This window comes from Halichoeres trimaculatus, unplaced genomic scaffold (assembly GCF_033239565.1).
Source record: "Halichoeres trimaculatus isolate MK-OKI-2021-1 unplaced genomic scaffold, fHalTri1.1 fHalTri1_scaffold_13, whole genome shotgun sequence".
NCBI classification, from domain to species: Eukaryota; Metazoa; Chordata; class Actinopteri; order Labriformes; family Labridae; genus Halichoeres; species Halichoeres trimaculatus.
In genome coordinates this window covers 8,858,359-8,866,900 of record NW_027437191.1, presented here as the reverse complement: position 1 = coordinate 8,866,900, position 8,542 = coordinate 8,858,359, and positions in this window count along the sequence as shown.

The window sequence follows — 8,542 nt, the reverse complement described above, 5'->3', positions numbered from 1 at the left end:
GTTGAAATTCAGTGTATGTATCTTTGCAGACACTCAGTCGAGTGATGTTGTGATGAAAATTTCTGGATCACAAATGGCATCCCTCATCGGATGCTTTATTACAAAAGTTTGTTGAATAAGGGGTGAATGCAAAAAAGGAAAAACCCCAGCAAAGTGAACATTGTTGAATACTGAATATTACTACACCTTCTGTTTCTGGATGCTGTGACAAACAAGTTGGACAAAACCAATCATGTCTTAAAGGAGGAAATAACCACTTCAATTTAGCTTCTGTTGGTCCAAAATTTCAGTCCTTGGTGACTAATTCTTACGAACAGCTGCAAGTGTTAGAATAATTACATGTATATCAAACTTATTAAGATGAACTTAAAGTGATTATTGAGTTAAAGTCTAATAGCTTTGATCATATTTCTGAATTCATTTTCTTTTTCTCAGAACCTGAAAAGGACTTCAAGCACAGATATATTGACAGGTTCCTTTTCCTTCTGCTGTAGCCAGGCTTAGTCTCGTCCAAATAAACCAGATGGCAATCTGAATGTTTTATTTAACAAAGCAACTCAATTAAAGGCAGATTGTTATTTGCCATGACTGGCATGCTGGAGGCAGAAACCCTCATGTGGAATTCAAAATTAAATTTTGAGTCACCTCTACAGGCGCCGCTCAACTTTTTTTTTTTTTTTAGTGGAGCACAAATGTTTTTTTCCCCCCACAATCTTGATGAAAATGTGTCACCTTTTGCCAGAATTTCCTGTTTTTGATCTTTATCAGTTAATGTATCCAAACTTTTTTAAACCCATGTGGGCTTTTTATGGATTCAGACCTGGCACATTTGATTTGAGCAGCGTGCAGATGCCCCTGACAGACACCCCCCCAACAATTATCTGCCACCTTCACTTCTGATCAGATCACATTTTACAGCTGCTTCTGCCGCAGTCACCTTCACAGTAGCTGAAACGGTTTGAAGTTCACCCGTCCTCTGTCTGCTTCCCAGATCCCATCATGCCTCACTCTCCATCTGGTCTGACTGCTGAGGGCTGGGGCTGGCCTGTGGGCTGCGTGGAGACCTCTGGGAGTGGAGCTGCAGCTGAGATACTCATTGCTTCATTGGGATTCTCGCTGGATCCAATCACACTGTCAGGCTCGGATAGGAGGCCTGTCTCCCAGGGTAGTTGATTCATCTCATACACACACGCACGCACACACACACACACACACACACACACACACACACACACACACACACACACACACACACACACACACACACACACACACACACACACACACACACACACACACACACACACACAGAGTTTTGTACATCACTCACTGACACATACAGATGGAAACAGAGACATACAGTATAAATGAGTGCCCGGCCTCATACACACTCCGTCTCGCTCCTCTCACGCCTGTTGATGCTCCTGACTGCAGAGTAACAGCGGAGCTGGTTTTGATCTGCTGCTCAGGCTCTCCTGAATTTTGCAGCCCTCCCCCTCCAGGGATACTTCAGCTACCTGCTTCAATTTTGCTCCAATTCTGTGATAAACCATTCAAAGTCAGGATAATATTTCTCTAATGTCGGTGAAATTAAAAACACCCAAAGGACGCATGAAAAAATACCCAAACGAAGAGCTGATTTAGCATTCAGGGAGTTGTCTACATCATCTCTGCTGGAAGATAAATGCTACTCAAAGTGGATATTGTTGTGTGTCCCTAATGTGCTGTCATATCATTGTAACTAATTGAAAAGCGTAAAATGTTAAGTGTTGGCTAATAGGGGGAAAAAATAATCCTAGACCAGGGCTCTGCAACCTGGGGCTCTTTGACTCCTTTGCAGTGGGTCATTGTAGCTTCAAAAATATATTGTTGAAATAGAGAATTTTTATTCTTCTCACAGAGGAGATTGATGATTAAAGACACTGACACTGAATAAAATCATGCATTAACATTTTGTTGAACTAAATATGCATCACTTCTTGCAATAGAGCCTGTCACCGAGCTACTTTACACCCTACAACATCAACAGCCCACAACCTTTCCATGCACCTGTGGTTAACCTCAAGTAGGTTACACTACATTAAACTACATCTACTAAATGATTAATCTAAATAAAAATACGGATTTAAGTTCTGTGTGGATGGATTCATTTAACTGTTAATGTGCCGGCTAAATATTCATGCTTAATATGTGGCATAACATAAGCAGACAAAAACAAAATGATGGGTTCAGGAATATTATCAATATCCATTTCAGGTACTTTTTAAAAAAAAAAGATTTTTTAAATTTCTTTTTTTTTTTTTTTAATTTTATTTTTTTTATTCCTGCACATTTTTTTAATTTTTGCATTTTTAATTTTATTTTGCAAATTTATCAAAATAAAAAAAAACAAGATTTCACATGTGCAATTTCACAAATTAAAAAACAAACTTCTCATTGTGATAAAAAGCTTCAATCACAAAAACCTCTTTGAGGCTCTTAATATGATAGATTGATGATAGTAGCTGACATCACTTTGGGAATGGGCTGATCCCCTTCTTAGGAAGCAAAATACAACAAACACAGAAACACTAGGATTGCATCCCTGAGTTGCCAGACAGTTTGTATATATTTTTATACATTTTATAGTCTTTATTGTGTGGATTAAGTAGATTTTGTGACTACAGAATCTTTTCAATCAAGATGAGCTGAGGCAAAATTTTTGCAAATTTATAAAATGTAATTATTTTTGCAGATTTTTGAAATTTCAATATTTTTTCCTTTTTTTAAATTCATTTTTCATCAATGCATTTTATTTTATTTTATTTTATTTTTTTCTTATTTATTTATTTATTTATTTGAGCAAATTTATCAAAATAAGAAAAATCAACAAACCAAGACTTCACATGTGCAATTTCATAAATTAAAAAAACCCTTCTTGTTTTGATAATAATTCACTAGAGTGTAATTATGTATATAATTTTATACATTTTATAGTCTTTGTTGTTAAGATAAAGTAGATTTTGTGGCTTCAGAATCTTTTCAATCAAGATGAAATGTGGCACAATGGCTCCTGTGAAAGTAAAGGTTGCAGACCCCTGACCTAGACCATACAACCAGGCATCGATGTAAGAACAATTGTGTTTGATTATTTCTTTGTTGTAACAATGTTTCTTGATGTTTAATCTTGTACCTGTTTATTTCTCTTTTAAACAGAGCCACTTTTTTAGGACCATGTATTTGTGGGATGAGCATCAGAGATGATCTCTTGGGTTTGGCTCATGAAAAATTTGTCAAATTTTCCCTACCAATGACAAACAGTCAATCCTGCCTTTGGCTCTTGTTTGGTATTGTTGGTATTGTTGGGTTGACTGGATGATTGAAGTCTGAAGAAACAAGAGATTGGGGCAGTCTAACCATTTATTCATTATCAAGCAGGGACCGAGTGTAACCCACATCCTCAGCCCTGCTGCTAATACCTGAAATACGTGTTTCTTCCAAAACATGTCACCATTAATTACAGTATAAGAGTTATTGTCATGAAGCATTGATACAACAAAGAAACAATCAAACACACACTAAGTGCCTTACTTTTTGAGCTAAGTTTTTTTTATGTGAAGCCTCATTTGTCAGTTTAAACAAGCACCCCAGTCCAGCATCTGTGGCCCAACCTCATCCACAGCCCTAAAAGCCTGAGCATCGAGCACTCACCAGCCTAAATGGCGCTCAGTGTGTGACTGTGTTAAGGGTGAAGTGGGTGTAAAAGAGGAGTTGGAGCTGCATGGTGGTGCAGGGTTAGAGAGTTCACCTTCACAGCTGGGTAGAGACGTTTCTGTGTAGAGTCTGTATGTTCTCCTTTGTGCCTGTGGAGGTTCCCCCTGGTACTCTGGCTTCCCCCCACAGTCCAAACACATGCTTGTTAGGTTAATTGGTGGCTACAAGTTGCCTGTGGGTGTGCACGTGAGTGTTTCTGGTTGTTTGTCCGCTCTCTGATTGACTGGTGGCCAGTCCAGGGTGTTCCCCGCTTCTGCACAGAGACAACTGGGATTGGCTCCACGTTGCTGGAGGGTATGACTGATGGATGGATGGATGGATTGAACACACTTAAATGACATTGTAGGTTGCCTGGAAACAAGAATAGGCTTTAAATAAGAAATAATCCCCACCTTCATTGTGTGTTGGTATGTCTTACATCATCTCAGCACACTTTCGAGAGCTGCTTTTCTGTTTCACACATCTGACTGAAAAACAATCGTTCACTTTAAACCTAATCCGCTACATACTTATAGTTTTTGTATTTCATGACCACGTCCGCTTTGTTTACATACGGGTTGTCCATCATCATCATAGAGATGTGTTTACATTAAGTGGAATTGAATTGGGGGTGCTGAATGATTGTGTCCTTCATGTCACCGGTTAGTAGTGCCTCTGGGTAAGCCATCCATCCATCCATCTTCCACTGCTTATCTGGGTGGTGACAGCAGTGTAATCAGTGAAGACCTGTGGCCCCTGTCCCTGGCCATTTTCAGCATCTCCTCTAGGGGGATACCGAGGCGTTCCCTGGCCAGGTGAGAGGTACACTCTCTCCATCGTGTCTTGGGTCTACCCCAAGGTTTTCCTTCCAGCAGGGCGTGCCTGAAACACCTAACCACTCTACCCTGAGCCTCTTCCAGATGTCCAAGCTCTGAACTCTACCTCTGAGGGTGCGGTCACACTGGCCATTCGAACCATGCTGTGCTCAAACCGGATTACCCCCCTTGCAGTGCCGAGTATGGCCAGTGATCACACTACTTCAATGTGAACCAGACTTTAGTATCACACACACAAATGGTCTCCCTACGTCTTTGTGAAGCATCTGTTTACATGAAGCGCGTTCTCATTGTTCAGCACAAGGAGACACAAAGAGCACTGCTACAACTTGAAAGACTTTTGTCTCATGTTAAATCATTTTGGTTCGACACAGCCCTCTAACACCCCTGCTACTGTTTAGAGTCATTGTCAAGAGGAGTAGTTGCAGCCATCACTGGCCAAACAAACTAGACTTTAGGGTTGAAGCGTACTTAAGCACGGTACAGTTTGCCAGTGTGACCACGTCCTAAGGCTGGCGCCTGAAATACACAAGATATGACTGCAGTGGGACTCAGTTGCGCTGCGTCTTGACTGCGTTTGTCAACTTACACTGGTTGCGTGTTCAGTCCGACAAGCAGCGCGACTGACATACAGCTGGAGTCACAGACCGAGGAGTTCCCGCGATTCCTACTCCATAGATAAGTCTCTCTCGTCATTCATGTTGGGCTGTAAAACCTCAAACCTGTTGACTCCTGGTTTGGCTCCGTTCAATATGTCTGTTTATCATTATAGCCAAGCTAAACACCAACTGTTCTTGACTGGGTCTGTTCATTTTGAAAGTCACTGGGTGCTTTTAGGTAGTTTCCGGTCACGACTTCCTGTCCCACTCCTTCTTCCCTACCCTGAATTTATGCGTCACAGCTCCACGTCTGTCCAAAATATGATGGCTGCGTATTACCTGCAACACAACAGACCAGCCAAACGGACAGACAAACTGCAATAGAGCAGATCCAATGTAAGTTCACACATTGATTTGAATGGAAACCTATTTGATCCATTTGCCATGATGAAACAGAGACGCACTGCAGACGCGTGCGCTGTATTTTAGCTGTAAGTCCAGACACCCTGTGAAATGAGCTTATTCAAGTCACTTGTATGCACAATGTTGTCCTTTCTATTGAATTGAATTGAATTGGATTGGATTTATTAAAGGAGAGCCCCTTGAGATGCAGCATCTCATTTTTAAGGGGGTCCCTGAACAAACAAACAGAAAACTCAAGTCACACATTCACATATAAACATACAAAACAAACAACAGCAAAAACATACAACAGAAACAGACATCTTGCTCACCCTACTCCCAAAATTGGTCACTACCCAGAGGTTGTGGCCAAAGGTGAGGGTTGGAATGTAGATTGACCAGTAAATTAACAGCCTTGCCTTCTGGCTGAATGGACCCTGATCCGTTTTTAAATCTCTCACTCTTTCTTCCTTTTACTCTTGAACAGGTCAACCCTCAGGTTAATATCCAGAAAAGCAGACTCATTAAAACTGGGTAACTGGATAATTGTCACACATAGAGAGACACAGAGGTGTACTCCCCTCTCATAGACTTTAAGACACTGAAATAAAGTTTACAGCTCAGGCTCATTCATCTGTGGTGTATGCACAGCATTACACATCCTCATGTGTGTATAAATCCTGAGCTGCCAGCCCTGGTCCCTAGATGGCACTGTGTCCTCTGGGCGAGGAAGCGGCTCTGCTGTTTATCATGCAGCTGTGACAGCCTGTAAAAGCTTTTGTCAGAGGAACTGCAGATTTAGAGCCCAGATTAGCGCATTCATATCTTGGCAGTTAATTAGGACTGAGGAGCTAACTGAAAGCTGCTGAGTGATGGAGTGGAAGAATAAGAGGAGGTGTGCTCCTTGCAGCGAGACACAAAAGTGAATTAAGTGCACATATACACACCTGACTATTCTACTAATGTATCACCGTGTGCACCCACTGAAACGTATGAATATGGATGTTTAACCCCACCCTGTGCAAACACTTAGCCTCTCTTTTCTGTGTGAGCTCTAATGTGTTTCCAGAGTAAACAAACCATACAGAGACACACTTCTTTTCCAGGTGTGTGTGTGTGTGTGTGTATGTGTGTTTGTGTGTCCTTCATAATGCTGAAGTTAAGGTCAGCAGGCTCATATTTTACCTGTCAGGACTGATCATCATCGGCTTCACAGCTGCTTTGCTTCAGTCCTTGGAGGATACAGCATCTCTCCTGAATCTTTGCCGAGAAGGAAAAAAAAAACGGCGTGTCTTCAATCTATACAGAGTAGCTGTAAAATGCTCCAGCTGCAGACGCCCCCAGAGCTTCAAGGTGTTTTACAGCATCAGTGCAGCAGGCAGCGAAAACAGATTCAATCTGTAATCATGGTGGGAGCTGATGTATGGCTCTAACGTAGCTGCTGTTTATTTGAAAGGAAAAACACGCCGTAAAGCGTTTAAGTGGAATTAACCAGTTCATTAGTGGAAGTAAAATTTCATGACAGGTCAAGTGTCAGCCTGTAAATGCATGAAGGGGAGCCAAGCTGCTCCCTTGTTGGCGTTCCAGAGACCCTATACGACGCACAGCAGAGCTAATGCAGTCGCACACACACACAGACCCATTTGGAAAAGCCATTAGCGAATGTAAATTGTTTTTTTCTGTCAATTAGGATATGAATTATCCAGCCGACATCAGCGGGACTGATGTAATCTACTTCTACTAATTTGACTAAAAGGAAAAGTAGTTGTTACGTATGAAACTCAATCAATACACCATGTCAGGCAACAACTGTGTAAGCAAATGGGCTGTGAATAGCTGTGAAAGTCGCTCGTGTTCGCCGACTTCCTGCTGGTGGAAATCTGAAAGTGACGAATGCTGGTCATGACAGCAATACCTCACAGTTTCTGGGTTTAACTCCAGAAGGCTTCGAAGAAGTAAAGTAACTTATTTTCTCTGCCTCACTCTTTTTTTTAGAGACCTGAGGTTATTACAATTATGGAAATAACGGCCAATATAAGCATAATGATAGGTTGTTTGGAGGAATATTTGGATATAGTTTAATGTTTTATGTATTTCCTGTTTTTTTGTTTAATGCTGTTTTATTCCATAATTACCTTCCCTGGTGCTCGTGTTTGTTCTCGGTTCTTTTGATGTCATTGTTGTGCGTCTCATAGAATTTGCCTTTTATTTTAATCTCTGCACGCCGCACTGTTGAAAAAGTCAATTATTTCTCAACACCTAGATGTCATAAACAGCGTTTTCCTTCCTTTAAAGTGATGCTCAGGCTTATTTCTGGATTCAGTGATTGTCCAGTGGTTTGCTGCTGTCTGATTAGCATCCTGTCTGTTTTTTTTTTTGAAGGGTCTGACAATTAGACTGCCGTATTTTACACTACCCTGATTTCCTTTTAAAACTGAAATTTACATTCAGGTGATAGCTGGAAATGGGATTGCCTGTGACAGAAGCTCCAGATCCTGAGCAGATCAGCTTCAACAGAGGAGAGGGAAAAAAAATAAAGATGTCAAACAGCTGGTGAAGCTGAGAGTAGAGGTGGGCGATATGGCCCAAAATTTATATCACGGTATTTTTCCTTCATATTGCAATAATGGTTTTATATCATGGTTTTCCAACATGTAAAAGGTGAAGTCTTAACATAATTCTGACTGTGTTATGTGTTATAAGTGTACCTAGCAGGTGGAAAATGTCTAATACTGGGTTAGAAAAAGGCCTTCGTTCACAATGTGCTTTTGGAGGAGGAGCTTATTCCATTTCAAGCTTAAAGTGCGCTGTACTGTTGAGCAAACTGGGTCTGAGGAATGAAGAATATTTCCAGACAAAAAAAAATAAATAACTTTTTGCATTTTATTTAAAAGGGGTAAGCAATAAACTAATAACATTTTGAAAGCCAATAAATTTGTAAAAATTAAAATTACTAGTTTTTCTTTCCATGAG